Raw genomic sequence first — 16,683 nt, 5'->3', positions numbered from 1 at the left:
TTGGATGCTCCGGATGCCCATTAGGAGAAAGTAGCACACTTTAGCTGACATGTATATGACTTCAGTGGCAGGGAGCCATCCGAACGTCCACTCAATTTTATCCGAAGTTAAAGAACTCAAATGGGAAAACCAAGCTTCGGTACCCTCTGGAAATTCAACCCCCGCCACTCGGCTTTCAAATTCTTCGATGCAATCCAAACCGGTCATGCCGTAGTTCATATACCCGACACGGTGGCAGAGATGTTCCAGTATCCACAATTGTAGTAGTAAGTTGCAGCCTTGGAAGAATTTTCCCCCTTCTCGACAGATGGTCAAAGCTCGGTAAATCTCAGATAAAATCAGGGGAACTAATGTGCCATTAGCTTTCTTGATTGCGACATCAACCATTCCCACGAGGCCCAATTCTATGTTGCCGTCTTTTCGCGGACATATTATAACACCCAAGAATGCTACTATAAAAACCAAACCCCGCCTTGCCTCCCATTTATCTTTATTTCCGGCATGGGTCAGACCAGTATTCGGTGCTTCGAAACCTTGGGGATTGCCATAGCGTTGGTACAGGAACTGGAAAGTGCAAAACCCTCCAGATAAATTCTCATCCTGAATATCCCGGCTAATACTCAACATATCCAGAAACTTGTGAGGAGATACTGGTCTCGGTGACACCGGGTACCGACTTCTAAGGTTTCCGCTAAGGCCGGTGTAACCCGCAATTTCCTCTAGCGTGGGTGTGAGCTCAAAATCAGAAAAGCAAAACACATTGCGAGTCGGATCCCAAAAAGGTATCAAGGCTCCAATCACGTCCAATCTTGGCTTGATGTTAAAAAGTCCGACAAGACCAACCAAAACTTTTATCACAGTTCCTCGGCTACCTTTTCCTAGGTCATTCCACCACATGTGGAGCTGTAAGGGGATCTCTTCAAGAGCTGCGAAGGGTTCGTTTTCATCTGTGCTCATTCTGCACATTTATTAGGGTGATTTAATTTAAAAGGTTATGACTCATTTTGACTCAAGAAAAGGTTATCACTATTATTTTTTTTAAATTTTCATAAAAAATCCGGCTTTGCAAATACGGCCTTTCAGCACTTCGGGGAAGAAGATTTTAAGGCTGTGTTTGCTAAACGGCCAAAACCTTAAAAAAACTACTAAAGGTGGTTGTTCTTGCAAAAACGGCCTTCCGGCGCCCTTTTGGGGACATTCAACTATTTTAGACAAGAATGACATCACCTTCTTATTTACAATCAAAACAAAAAATTTTGTTCTTTTTGGGCTATTTTTACAAAAATGAAGTTGGACCCGATAGGGGTTGCCTACGTATCCCACATCCGGTGAGAATCAAACTAGCGTAGTTCGGGAAGACCAAAAATAAAGTAAATAAACTAACTCTTTTTTTTGGAATATTTTAATTTCCGCAAGAAAGACTTATAAAGAAGAAAGAAAATATTTTTGATTTCAATTTTTTTTTGGGAATTTCGAAAGAAGAAAGATTTTTTTTTTTTAATTTAGACTTTTACTGTTTTTTTTTTTTGGAATTTCGATAGAAAAAAAAACTTCTAAAGAAGAAAGAAAAATATTTTCGGAATTTTATTTTGAATTTATGAAAGAAATGCTTCTAAAAAATAAAATATTTTTGAATTTTGAATTTTCTTTTCAATTTTGAAAGAAGAATGAAAATATTTTTGGAAGAAATTAAAAGAAAATATTTTTGTATATATATTTTATTTAAAAACAATTAGGGTCTAAAGAAGCAGTAAAAGAAAATATTTTTGTATATATTTTTTTAAAAAAACAATTAGTTCTAAAGAAGCAAGTAATGGTAAATATTTTTTTTGGATTTTTTGAAAATTGGGGTTTAAAAAAAGGACTTTTCTAGAGAAGAAGTAAAGGAAAATATTTTTGGATTTTTTTTTTTTGAAAATTATGGGCCGGAACCGATGAAGTTTGCCGACGTATCTCACATCCGGTGAGAATTAGACTCGCGTAGTTCGCCAGTTTTGATACAACATGGCAGTTGAAAACTTTGGCTCATTTGGAGATGACGTTTTTTTTTCGGAATTTCGACAGAGTTTCAGAATTTTCTAAATACCTACCTCTCACTCCTATATTATTATTATTATTATTATTTTTTGATTTTTTTTATTTTCTTCCTCTGTTCTAGAAGTCGGTCAACATGCAAGCTGAAATAAACAGATGCACAAGTAGCACGTAAGATGCATCAGGATGGTCTTTTTCATTTGGGTACACCTGTCCTAGACAGACCCAACCCCTGTGGTGAGTCTCCAAGGTCAAATGCACATGATGCAAACAAACGTTCCTACTAGGGATCCGGTATGAGGCTTGTTATACTAGGTTTAAAAACCTGGGTTTATTGTTCTAGACCTGGCTTACCCGAGCGGACAGCTCGAGCCGAGGGGGGCAGCGTACCGGGAATACAGAAGCTTCACCGGCTTTGCAACTTGTCCGAAACTCGTTCTAAAATTGGGATAAGACTCTAACAGAAAAGAAGTCACACGAAGTGCACACTTCCCAGATGATTTAGAAGACTCAGAGAGAGGAGGGTTTCGCAGCAATTTATTTACAGTCCAAACAATAACAAAGCGGTAAAAGAGGCATTTAGCACATTAGGCTCAACATGTAAAAATCAGATAAAACAAGCCAACTATAACAGTTATTCTAAGCTCGAATTCTTGAACCCTGAACCGGAGTTCTGGGTTTGGGTCCCCAGCAGAGTCGCCAGAGCTGTCACACCTCCTTTTTACACACCCGAAGGTATATAAGGGAGTTTTTCAAATTTAAGTGACATTATTCGAAATGGGATTAATTATTCAATTCAGAGTCGCCACTTGGGATAGTTTATTTGGTGTCCCAAGTCACCGATTTATTTTAAATCCCAAATCGAGGAAATTTCGACTTTCCTTTTGAAGTCTGCGAACCAGAAATTCTGAGTAGGGAATTCTGTTAACCCGGGAGAAGGTGTTAGGCATTCCCGGATTCCGTAGTTCTAGCACGGTCGCTTAAACTATTACAATTGGCCTATTATCTAATTTTTAAAACATGTTTCAACCTATGGTATATTTTTAACTTATTAGCCTCTTTTAATTAATTTTTTTTTTGGAAAAATTCAACATCATATAAAACACGTATTGAACCACGTCACATGAAATGCACCCGCGGTCCACGACACATTTTATCTAACGTTGTTGAGATTTGGATTTGGGTCACATAAAATGCACACCCGAGTTTAGGAAATTAATTTTTTTTTTAAAAATAGCGGGACTTAAGCAACTACGCACTTTCAAGTTTACGAGGGCCATGGAAAATTCAACTAAATGGTGTCACGCCTCCTTTTTCCGCACCCGCTAGGGTGCAGGGGAGTTTTTTCCAATTAAAGGACAATCGAAACGGGATTGGTTTATTTATTTCAGAGTCGCCACTTGGGAGATTTAGGGTGTCCCAAGTCACCAATTTTAATCCCGAATCGAGGAAAAGAATGACTCCATATTACAGTCTGCGTACCAGAAATCTAGATAAGGAATTCTGTTAACTCGGGAGAAGGTGTTAGGCATTCCCGAGTTCCGTGGTTCTAGCACGGTCGCTCAACTGTTATATTCGGCTTGATTATCTGATTTTATACAAATGTGAACTTATGTGCCAATTTTATCTTTTAACCGCTTTTATCATTCACTGTTATTTTTATAGGACTTGCAACGTCGTGAAAACATATCTCGAACCACGTTACATCAATGCACCCGTGGTTATTGACATATCTCGACTCAGTTGAGATTTGGATTTGGGCCACATAAATGTGCACCCGAATTTAGGGAACTATCATTATTAAAGTCGCGCCTAAAGCAACTAGCGCATTATTATTTTGGGGTAGGGCCATGAAATTTGCTTAACGGCCCGTCCTGGAATCTAAGTATTTAATACATATATTTTGTGAGGGCCCCGCAATTTGTCCCTTTTATTTGGCGAGGCTCGCCTCATTTTATTATTATTATTTTTTAAAAGAATTTACAACGTCGTGGAAATGCATCTCAGACCACGTCACAATCAATGTACCCGTGATTAAAAACACATTTCGATTTCGTTGAGACTTGGATTTGGGTCACATAAATGTGCACCCGGGTTTAGGGAGATAACATTATTAAAGGCGCGCCTAAAGCAACTAACGTATTGTTATTTTTAGGGAAGGCAGTGAATTTCACTAAACGGTCCATCCCAAATTCTAAGTATTTTAATAAGGCTCCTGTTAATCCCAACTTTGCTAACGTATTGTTATTGTTATTAAATCCAACTTCTATTACTAAAAATGAGAAATATGGCTTTAACGCCAGTAGTCATGATTTTTTCATTCAGACGTCCACATACTTATTGCAACGAGAGTACATAATATACGTGAGTACATACATTCGCAACAATTCATTGGATGTCAAATTGTTCCCTTAATAAACACAAATATATGCACAGAAGTAAACATTCTCGTAAAAAAAACTTAAGCTCACGATATATTCTCTCATTTACTTTAAGCATATGCGGTAACTAACCATGAAATAAACATTTTTTAATGAAAGAAACAACGAAAATGCATTATTGACATACATCCATATCAAATACTCTCATTCACCTTGAACGATAATATGCGAAACGAACGAAATGAAACAAAGGATGAGGAATACTAACCTTCGAACCTCGACAAACCTAGAACGACAAACAAGCCCCCGACGGAACTCAAACCTGACCTCAACTAAACGAGGAACAACGACGAAACCTCGGACAAACCCCTCGACGTACCGGAACTCGATGAACCAAAGATGACCTCGATGGAAATAGAAAGCTCGGACCCACAACTGTCAACAACCAAGGATTGTTTGGTTGCTGCTGTATTTTTCCGGCGCAACACCTAGTACGTGAAGCTGCAGCAGGAGGGGGTCGTTTGGGCGGTTGAAGAAGAAGTCGATAGGGCTGAACGACGAGCAGCAGGGGTTGTGGAGAAGCTGGAAGGGTCGTTTGGTGATGCGACGCAGCAAACGCAGCCACAACTGCTGCTCGAAAGGAGACGATGAAGCTACTGTTTTTTTTCGGGCAACGGCAGTCGAAGGACAGCGACGACGGGGCTGGTGCGTTGGGGGGGCTTGCTGGAAGGGTCGCCTGGTGGTGGTCTGGGGTGACAGTGACGACGAGGGAGAAGACTGGTGGTTGACGGACACTCGGTCGTCGACTGGTGAGGCTAGTCGGAGGTGGGTTTTAGTAGGTGTTTGGACGTGGTGTTTGGGTGGTGGCGTTCGGACAATAGGGTCGACTGGTTTGGGTTGTCTGGTTTCGTTTCCGGCCAGTTACGAGGGGGTTCGACGGGAGGGTCTGTTGGTTATGGTGTTTGAGCAGTTGACGGAGGTGGTTGGAGCTAGTAGTTTTCGGACGAGATGGTGACAGAGTTGGGAGGAGACGGGGTGGTGTTCAGACGGTGTCGAGGGTGATGGTGGTTTGTTGGGTTTTTACAGTAGGGTTTTTATTCTTCTTCTTTTGAGGAAGAAGACCATCTACAGTACCCCTTTCAAAATTTCAAAAAGTCCCCCCGGTTCCCAGCAAATGTCCGTGTATTTGATACCCTTTTGCCAAGAAAAATGAGCCCCACGCGTGGTGGGGTTCAAGGTTTGTGTCCCCCACGCGTGGTGGGGTTCCCCATGTGTCATGGACTCGGTTTATTATGGGCTAGGTCCGAAAATTAGGCCTAAAACCGGGTAGTTTGAACCCGAATATTATTCTTTTGCCCGGACCCGAGAAATAGGAACACGTTGCTTAACTAGTCCTATGTAAGCAAAATAACTACCAAAAATAAGACTAGTATTTAAACAAAACTATATCTTTTTAAATATTTTTTCAAGATTTAAAATAGCTACAAAATATTAATAAAACTATTTTTTTTGTAATTTTCGTTTTTTTTAAATATTAAGATAAAATATGAGGTAATATTTTTTGTATTTTTCAAAGTTAAAATGACTATAAAACATTAATAGAACTATATTTTTTTTGTAATTTTTGAAATTATATAAAGTACCAAAAAAAGTACAATTTTTGTATTTTTTCATGTTTTATGAGAAATACATAAACTAAATTTTATATATATTTTTTTTGTAACGAAATGAAGCAAAAATAGTCAAAATAGGTATATTAGGCCTAAATTACATATTTATGCTAAAAACGTGAAAATTCTCGGGGAGGGTCAAAAATTTGGTGTCTACAGCTGCCCCTTTGACTGAAAACACGAAGAGTTTTCCGACAAAGAACGACTAGACATGTTTTTGACCCGACCATTATTTGGACGGACTACACTAGGGCAAGGAAGGGAATGTGACCGAGCCCTGGTATCTGAGCTGCCTACATATCCTTGGTTATACAGGAATCAGGCCACGTGTAGTTCGGGAATGGGAGAGATGGTAGAGTGTACCGAGGTGAAGAGCCGGTCGAGGTTCCGTTCCGTTGAGGTTCCGGTCCGCGGTCCTGTCATTACATCAAAAATGATAACTGAAAAAGACTAACTAAACCTATCAGCTACTAGTTACAAGGATTCCTATCTCTAAGTCTTCTGAAACATGATCTTGAGTCTTGAATGGTGCTTCATACAGACTTCGGATTTGAACCTTGATACTTGCTAGTTGTAGGTGCTAGTTCTTGAGCAGATCGCATTTGTTCTCCACTTCCGTAATTTGGGTTCTTTTTTTTTCTTTTTTTTTCTTTTTTTTTCTATGCTTGCCTTTTTCTCTTCTTGTTTTTGTTTTTGTGACCAGCTTCTGTTGATCATCCCAGACTATTGACTCGCATTCTTGAGGCGAGCTTCTACTATTTCTAACTTGGATTGAATGCTGGGGATTTTTGTTGTAACCTTCTGCTTTCCAGTGGGTCACTGCTTGATCCTGAAAAATGTTCCTTTGTTCTACAGGCGGACTCCTGACTTCTTCGATCTTCGACATACAACAACCTCCGTTCTACAGGCGGGTTCCTGACAACCAAAACAAACAAAACAAACAAAAATTTCCTAACCCAGTTTGTACTGGGAAGATTTGTGAGTCGTTAGCAAAATTGTAACTCACTTACCCTACTGATGCAATGATGAGAGTAAACTAAAGACTAGGCTAGGATGTGCATCTCCTACGAGTAAAACCAAAACTCTTGCTAGCAAATGTGTCTGCTAAAATAAAAACCTCAATGACTCAAACTAGAAAGTGTGTCTTCTATGGTTGAATCGAAATGAGCTAAACTAGGAAGTGCATTTCCTAAGGGTGAAAACTTCAAAGAACTAGACTAGGAATTGTGTTTCCTATGGTCGAACTTAAAATGAATCAAACTAGGAAGTGCATCTCCTAAGGGTGAAATCTCAATTCCGGAAGTGCGTCTCCTAAAATAAAGTATAACCTGAAAAAGCCAAACTAGAAAGTGCGTCTCCTAAAGCAAAATTATAACCTGAGCGAACCAGACTAGGAAGTGTGTCTCCTAATGATGAAAACTTAATTCAGGAAGTGCGTTTCCTGTGCATGAAATTAAACTTAGGAAGTGTGTCTCCTAGGGGTAAAATAGTCTTAGGAAGTGCGTCTCCTATGGGTGAAACCTCAATGATTTTGAACTAGGAAGTGCGTCTCCTATGAATGAAAATAATTTAGGAAGTGTGTCTCCTATGCGTGAAATCTTAATTTAGGAAGTGCATCTCCTATGGGGTAAAAGTAAACTTTAAGGAAGTGCGTCTCCTATTGGGTACAATAAACTTAGGAAGTGCGTCTCCTATTGGTAGAACTGAACTTAGGAAGTGCGTCTCCTATTGATGAAACTTTTCTTAGGAAGTGCGTCTCCTATTGGGTAAAACTAACTTAGGAAGTGCGTCTCCTATTGGGTGAAATAACTTAGGAAGTGCGTCTCCTATTGGTGAAACTTGGCTTAGGAAGTGCGTCTCCTACTGGTGAAACTATTCTTAGGATGTGCGTCTCCTTAGGATGTGCGTCTCCTACTGGTGAAACTAACTTAGGATGTGCGTCTCCTCTTGGTGAAACTAACTTAGGATGTGCGTCTCCTATTGGTGAAACTAACCTAGGATGTGCGTCTCCTCTTGGTGAAACTAACTTAGGAAGTGCGTCTCCTACTGGTGAAACTTATCTTAGGAAGTGCGTCTCCTATTGATGAAATAAACTTAGGAAGTGCGTCTCCTATTGGTACAATGGATCTAGGAAGTGTGTCTCCTATTGGTAAAACTTAACTTAGGAAGTGCGTCTCCTATCGGTGAAACTTCTTAGGAAGTGCGTCTCCTATTGGGTAAAACTGAACTTAGGAAGTGCGTCTCCTACTGGTAAAACTTGCTTAGGAAGTGCGTCTCCTATTGGTGAAACTTAACTCAGGAAGTGCGTCTCCTATTGGTGAAACTTAACTTAGGAAGTGTGTCTCCTATTGGGTAAAATGAACTTAGGAAGTGCGTCTCCTATGGTAAAACTGAACTTAGGAGGAAATGCATCTCTTATGGGTAAAATTAAATTTAGGAGGAAATACATCTCATATAGGTAAAGACGTGGAATGTATGCCTCTGTTATCTGGGCGGGCTCCCAACTTCAATACTTGAAACGTAAAGACTGAATGTATGCCTCTGTTATCTGGGCGGGCTCCCAACTTCAACACTTAAAAGTAAAGACTGAATGTATGCCTCTATTATCTGGGCGGGCTCCCAACTTCAACTCTGGAAATATAAAGACTGAAATGTATTCCTCTCGTTATTCAGGTGGGCGCCTGTCTTTAACAATAACTTTGAAAATAAGATCCTATTTGAGGGTGGATGATCCCAACATATCCTATTTGAGGGCGGATGAACCCGACATATCCTATTTGAGGGCGGATGAACCCGACATATCCTATTTGAGGGCGGATGAACCCGACATATCCTATTTGAAGGCGGATGAACCCAACATATCCTGTTTGAGGGCGGATGATCCCCAACATATCCTGTTTGAGGGCGGATGAACCCAACATATCCTGTTTGAGGGCGGATGAACCCAACATATCCTATTTGAGGGCGGATGAACCTGACATATCCTATTTGAGGGCGGATGAACCCGACATATCCTATTTGAGGGCGGATAAACCCGACATATCCTATTTGAGGACGGATGAACCCCACGTATCTTGTTTGAGGGCGGATGATCCCAACATATCCTGTTTGAGGGCGAATGAACCCAACATATCCTGTTTGAGGGCGGATGAACCCAACATATCCTGTTTGAGGGCGGATGAACCCAACATATCCTATTTGAGGGCGGATGAACCCCACATATCCTATTTGAGGGTGGATGAACCCGACATATCCTATTTGAGGGCGGATGAACCCAACATATCCTATTTGAGGGCGGATGAACCCCACATATCCTATTTGAGGGTGGATGAACCCGACATATCCTATTTGAGAGCGGATGAACCCGACATATCTTGTTTTGAGGGCGGATGAACCCAACATATCCTATTTGAGGGCGGATGAACCGAAAATATCCTTAAGACTTGAAAATGTCTTAACGCGAAAACTTGGTGGGGATTATTTACTTACCTGTTGGGGGGGTAAAATGTTATCAGCTGGGGGTACCTGACTTCCAGAAAATTTTCTAAATGGAAGGAAAATTTTCTGCCCCTGTTTGATAATATCCCTTGTGGCATGCGTTTCTGCATCAATGCCATTTCCTTTACCTGTTTCAAATCAAACAAAATTTGTTAGTTTAAAACATGGTGGTTGGATGTGATACTCCTATTGGGATGACTTTCCCTTTCTCTTTCATTGCGCTGTGTTGCACAACTTGTTGGGGACGATTTTATTTGCTGGGTACAATCCCTTTCTACTGGGGATATCCCTCTTCTTTCTGTTCATGGGCCTTGGCCTTGAGGCTTATAACTTTTGATAAAGGCAATGGTATCCCTCTTGACACTTGTCAATCCGTCTGTCAATTCCCTTTTGCTGGGGATATCTTTTGACATTGGCCTCGCGTTTGTTCCCTGCTGACTATACCACTTGGATGTACTAGTCAGATCTTATTTTGGAAAGCTGATGGCCTATTTTGAAGTCAATTCCCACTTGTTCTGACCAAACCGACTCTATTGGGGATTTTTCTATGAAAGGAAAAAAGATAAAAGGGAACAGAATAAAAGGACAAAAGGAAAAAGATGACCTTTTAACAAAAAACTATAAATAAAAATCTATCAAACGCAGATACCGACTCTAATGGCCATGACATGCATATGCGGCCTGTCCTCCGCCGTTAATCATCTTTTGAGATCTTCAATTGGCGATTCCCCATCTGATTCTCAATCTTATTCGACTTGTAGTGCCCGAAGGGTTTTCACTATCAAGTCTCTCTCATTTTTGGTTCTTTTCTCAGCTTCCATCGCCTTATGGTGCCTGTGAAGGTTTTCACCAATAAGACTCTCTCGTTTTTATATCTCTCTCCAGCTGGGGATTTGGAGTGTTGCCGGTATGACTCTTTCTGTTGGAGATTAGAGTCCTTTTTGCTGTGGAACAGAATGTTATGTTCGCCGGTAAGACTCTTCATTTGTCTGACTTGGCATCTTTTGAAGACTGATCAGAAGGTCTTTCTTTGGACCGTAATGTGGGTTTTGGACAAGGTTAGAAAGAAAGGGTATAAAAGGCTCAAAAATACATTAATTCTGGGTTATTAGTTACAACCTTCGGAATTGGATTTATTTATAACAAACGCAACTTTTGCCCCAGTTTCTTGCTTGGGGATATTTTAATTGATTTTTTTTTCATTTTTCAAAACTATGACCGAGTCGTGAAGCGCCTACGTATCCTCTTTGAGGAATCAGGTCAAACATAGTTCCCAATTCCTCTGTTTCATTTGACTTTTTTCTTTGTTATCATTTTCCTTTCTTTTCCTTTTCTCTTTTTTCTCTTTTTGTTGTTTTCTTTCTTTCTCTCTTTCTTTTTTTTTTTCGTTGCTACTGATTCCGAACAAGGGGTATGAAAGAAAATAAATAAGGCTCAAAAGGGGTAACGAAGAATAAAGTGTTTAGGTAGCAGAACAAAATGCCTTCGTCATTCCAGTCTTTAAAAACATGCCAAGTGCAAACAACACAATTAAACAATATATTTATAGTCTCTTCCGATGGTGCTGGACTTGATAATTATGTTAAACATTTTATTTTTCCTTGTCATTTCAAAAGCACAGTTGGGTGACACTCTCACCCTCATTATCTTGAACGGCCCTCATGCCAATTTGGCGAATCTTGCTTTTAACGGTTTTTCTTTGTGTTTCACTTGCCCCTAGTTCCACATGACTCGGGCTCTGAATAACCTCAAACCGTTCTTATTTTCTTTAAATGGTCTGATCGCCTTTACAGGGTTTTATGATTAACTTTAAAGACTAGGCCCAAAGTGTGTGCGTATGTCATGTCACTAGAATCGGTGCTGAATAAAAATGACATAATGACTAAACAGAAAGATGACTGGGAATAATCAAAGACTAAATTTTTTGCATTGGACTGAACAAATGGTTTTAAAAACAAAGCAAACCGGAATAAAATCCTAAACAACTTGGACAAAACTTAGACAAACCGCTATGACAAAACGGAAAGATAAGCGGAAAGATACTGACACAAAACAAATCCGAATTACAATCCTAATAATCCGAACAACGGAAATGACAACAAAATAGACCATCAAAGATCCTCTCCGGTTGACCCAAAATGGAGTGTCTTTCCAACTATCCAAGCACGGCATCTCCGGCTGACCCAAAATGGAGTATTTTCCAACTGCAAAGCATGACATTTTAGCCATTGAGCTCTATATCAACATTGCCAAGACCATCCCCAACTTCAGTATTATCAACATCAATCAACAAGTTCTCAAGATGATTCGCCTGCTCCCTGTCACTGTCGTCGATCACAATTGCCCCTTCCTGAATCATTCTTTCGATTTCCTTTTTCAAAGAACGACAGTCTTCAATGCTATGTCCTTGGACATTAGAGTGGTACATGCATCGTACAGCAGGATTGAACCCTTTTGCATATGGATCTGGAGTATAGCCAAGGAGCGGCTCAATCAGTCCTGAAAGCTTTAGCTTTTCAAACAAACTTGCGTAGTACTCCCCAATTGGCGTGAAATTGTTTCCTTGCCTTTGTTTTCCCCTATGCCCCTGTTTTCTAAGGTCGTTGGGTGCTTGGAAACGATGTGAAGGCAAGAATGCATTACGTGGTGTTGGCTCTCGCCAGCGGGGGTGACCTGATGGTTGACCCTGCGACCGGACCTTGTTCGAAGGATAATACTGAGGCGGATTATGTGGAGCTCGGGGGCAGGCTTGGGCATGATGGTCTGAAAAGAGTGGCTCTGATGGTGGGTAGTAGGGTTGTGGAAGGTTGTATGGAGTGCGTGGATAATTTGGATGACTGGGTTTGGGCTGGTAGTGAGAGGAAGGACCTCTGAATTTGGACCCAGTACCTGCTTCGACTGATGCGACCTCGCGCGCACCTCCCGTGCCGCTCTGAATAGCCTGGGTCGTTGCCTTGAGCGCTGAGTACTTTAGGATCTTGTTAGACCTTAGGCCCTCCTCTATCATGACCCCTATCTTTACCACTTCATTGAAGGATTTCCCAACCGTTGTCACCAAGTGACCAAAGTAGGTTGGATCCAATGTTTGCAAGAAGTAGTCCACCATTTCTCCCTCTCTCATGGGAGGATCAACTCTGGCCGCTTGCTCTCTCCAGCGGAACCCGAACTCGCGAAAACTTTCCCCAGGCTTCTTCCCGGTCCTTAGCAATGTGAGACGGTCAGGGACTATCTCGAGATTGTACTGGAAATGACCTGCGAAAGCCTGCGCCAGATCATCCCAAGTATACCACCTACTGGAATCTTGCCTGGTGTACCATTCTAGTGCCGAACCACTCAAGCTTTGGCCGAAATAAGCTATCAGCAGCTTATCTTTGCCACCTGCCCCTCTCATTTTGCTACAGAATCCCCGCAAATGCGCCATGGGATCACCGTGCCCTTCATATAAATCAAATTTAGGCATCTTGAACCCAGCCGGGAGTTGGACGTCCGGGAAAGGGCATAAATCCTTGTAGGCCACACTGACCTGGTTGCCCAATCCGTGCAGGTTCCTGAAGGACTGCTCTAGGCTCTTGAACTTCCTCGTCACCTCATCTTGTTCGGGGATTTTAACCGGCTTTTCAATCTCTACCGGTACCTCTAAGTGCGGGTTGTAGGTATGGGGTTCTGGTGCATGAAATGTGGGCTCAGGGGGATAGTATTGCGTATCAGGAGCCTGAAATAGTGGCTCGCTGGTCGTTCTTTGTAGGGTGGCTGATGTGGGTCCCACAAAAGTGGAAACATTTTGTGTTGGGAGAGGTTGATGGGGTGGTGGAGCTTGGGAATCATGGGGGCTTCTCTCCTGATGATAACGGTGATTCGGGAGGCTTGTTGAAGGGCCGGAGTGAGGGTATTCCGGCATGTGCCCCAACGGCTCAGGGCTCTTTTGTGCTTTGGCTAGAGCTAGCTGCATTGCATTCATCTCTAGTCCCATCCTTTCTATTTTTTCCATCGCTTCCTTTAACAACTGGCTTATCGGCCTTTCTTCCTCGGTACTATTCTCTGAAGTAGTCATGCTTGTTGCTATCGGTCCTTTGGATCTAGTTTGGTAAGGGTGTGTTGCCAGAATTCTTTAACAACTAACTGTCTGGATGTCGGAAAACAACAAACTTGTTAGCGTTAGAGTTTAACAGATTTGATAACAACACATTGAGGATGCAATGCTCCTAGGCAGTTAACCATTTCTAACATGCTTTGCTTCGAACAACATGCGTCATCCCGGCTTGCTTATTTGCCCCTTCAAAGTACTTTGGGAACCCCTGTATTTTATCCTATTTTGTATTTTCTTTTTCTTTATTAATGGCGGTCGAATTTTATGTGGATTGCCTATGTATCACGTCCCCGCGTGAATCAGACCTTGCGTAGTTCGGACCAATAAAAGATAAACAATACTCAACATTTTTTTTTCATATTAAAACAAACTGGGTTTCAAAGGTTTGAAGATGACCTACAAACTCGAAAATCAAACAACCCACATGTTCTAATTAAAAGATTTACAAACTCAAAAATAAAAGGTCAGCTCCCTTTCTCTGTTCGACAAATGCAACCAAACGGTTATTTTTTTGCCAATGTGGCCCCCTCCAAACTCCACATGAATTTGAGGCCGGGGAGGATTATTTTATGACACTTTACAAACTCGTCCATTCTTTTACGAAAATAACCTTTTGATAATTGAAAGATACTCTAAGGCTATTTCGGCAAGAACGGTTTAAGACGCGACCGAAGCTGGCTCGGCTTATTATGACAAAAATTCAAACGGTATTCACCTGACCGCCGACTCTTTGTTTTTTTTTTCAAATTATAATAAAAACCTGGTATTGCAAACACGGCCCTTCAGCGCCTCGGGGACGAAGATTTTTAAGGCTGTGTGGGTCCATGTCTTAAAAATGACCCAAAGGTGGCTGTTTATGCAAAGTTAGCCTTCCGACGTCCCTTTCGGGAACATTTGGCTATTTATGACAAAACAGCATCACCTGACTTATTTATGACTCTTTTTATCGTTTTTCAAATTAGAAAACTCAATATTGCAAACACGGCCTTTCAACGTCTCGGGGACGAAGATTTTTAAGGTTGTGTGGGTCAACTGGACCAAATCTTAAAAAATGACCCAAAGGTGGCTGTTTATGCAAAGCCAGCCTTCCGGTGTCCCTTTCGGGAACATTCGGCTATGTTTTGACAAAACAGCATCACCCGACTTCTTTATGACAGAATTGACATTTTGACATTTTTTTTAAATTTGTTTTTGGCTATTTTAGCAAAAGGTGGGTTGGACATCACCCGACTTATTTATGACATGTTTTTTATTATTTATTCGTGTTTGGTTTTTTTTAGCAAAAAGGGGTTTGGACCCGATGAGGGTTGCCTACGTATCTCACATTCGGTGAGAATCAAACCCGCGTAGTTCGGGCAAATAAACTATTTTTGAGAAGACCATTTTCCATTTTCTATATTTTTTTTCACCAAACAAACAAACTATTATTTTTTATTCATAATGTAAAATACAAAACATACTAACGTAAAACACAAAACATTTCTTCTTTTTTTTTCAGAATTTCGGCAGAGTTTCGATACTACTTGGACATTGGTTTTTTTTTTCTAAAAATAAGTAGCTATATCTCTACACTGTTATGTTCTCCTCTTTTCACGATTTTTTTTTGTGGAAAATGATGACAACATACAAAATCTTTTGAATTTCCGTGTTTTATATATATATATATTTATATTTATTATTATTTTTCAAAAATGTGGCATGGGGGACATAGGGAATTCCAAGACTTCTTGGATTCCACAAATGTTCCCCATGTGTTTTTCCAAAAAAATGAAGCGTGGGGGACATAGGGAATTCCAAGACTTCTTGGATTCCACAAATGTTCCCCATGTGCTTTTCCCAAAAAATGAAGCATGGGGGACATGTGGAATACCAAGGCTTCTTGGATTCCACAAATGTTCCCCGTGTGCTTTTCCCAAAAAATGAAGTGTGGGGGACATATGGAATACCAAGGCTTCTTGAATTCCACAATGTTCCCCATGTGCTTAATTAACATAATAGCATGCTTATCTAAAAAAATCGTGCAACTTTCTTATTTAACGTGATCAGCATGATAAGGAGTGTCATTTGTCCGCAAATATCATTGGTCCGTCAAATGACTCATTCACCCTTGAATAAATATAACATATAGCACATAGGATGCCAAAGATGGTCTATTATTTTCAAGTTGCTTGTCCTAGACGGACCCAACCCCTGTGTTGAGTCCCCTAAGTCAAATGCACATGATGCAAATAAAGTTCCTACTAGGGATCCGGCATGAAGCTGAGTTATTCTAAGTTCATAACCTGGGTATTTGTTCTAGACCTGGCTTACCCGAGCGGACAACTCGAGCCAAGGATGGGAGCTGTGTACCGATAACCAAAGGGCCATCCGGTTTTGCAACTCCTCCGAATCCTCGTTCTATTTTGGTATATGACACTAACAGAAAGAAGCCACGACCAGCGTGCACTCCTCAAGAGAGAGAAGAGAGGGGTTTCGGCACAGTTTATATGTACAGTTCAAATAATATCAAAGCAGTAAAAGCAGCATTTAGCACATTAGGCTCAAACACGTAAAAATCAGATAATAAATAAAGCCAAATAATAACAATTATTTCAAGCTCGAATTCTTAACCCTGAACCAGTGGTTCTGGGTCCTCAAGTCCCCAGCAGAGTCGCTAGAGCTGTCACGCCTCCTTTTTCCGCACCCGCTAGGGTGCAGGGGAGTTTTTTCCAATTAAAGGACAATCGAAACGGGATTGGTTTATTTATTTTAGAGTCGCCATTTGGGAGATTTAGGGTGTCCCAAGTCACCAATTTTAATCCCGAATCGAGGAAAAGAATGACTCCATATTACAGTCTGCGTACCAGAAATCTAGATAAGGAATTCTGTTAACTCGGGAGAAGGTGTTAGGCATTCCCGAGTTCCGTGGTTCTAGCACGGTCGCTCAACTGTTATATTCGGCTTGATTATCTGATTTTATACAAATGTGAACTTATGTGCCAATTTTATCTTTTAACCGCTTTTATCATTCACT

This window comes from Nicotiana tabacum, chromosome 11 (assembly GCF_000715075.1).
Source record: "Nicotiana tabacum cultivar K326 chromosome 11, ASM71507v2, whole genome shotgun sequence".
Lineage (NCBI taxonomy): Eukaryota > Viridiplantae > Streptophyta > Magnoliopsida > Solanales > Solanaceae > Nicotiana > Nicotiana tabacum.
This window is presented reverse-complemented; position numbering follows the sequence as displayed.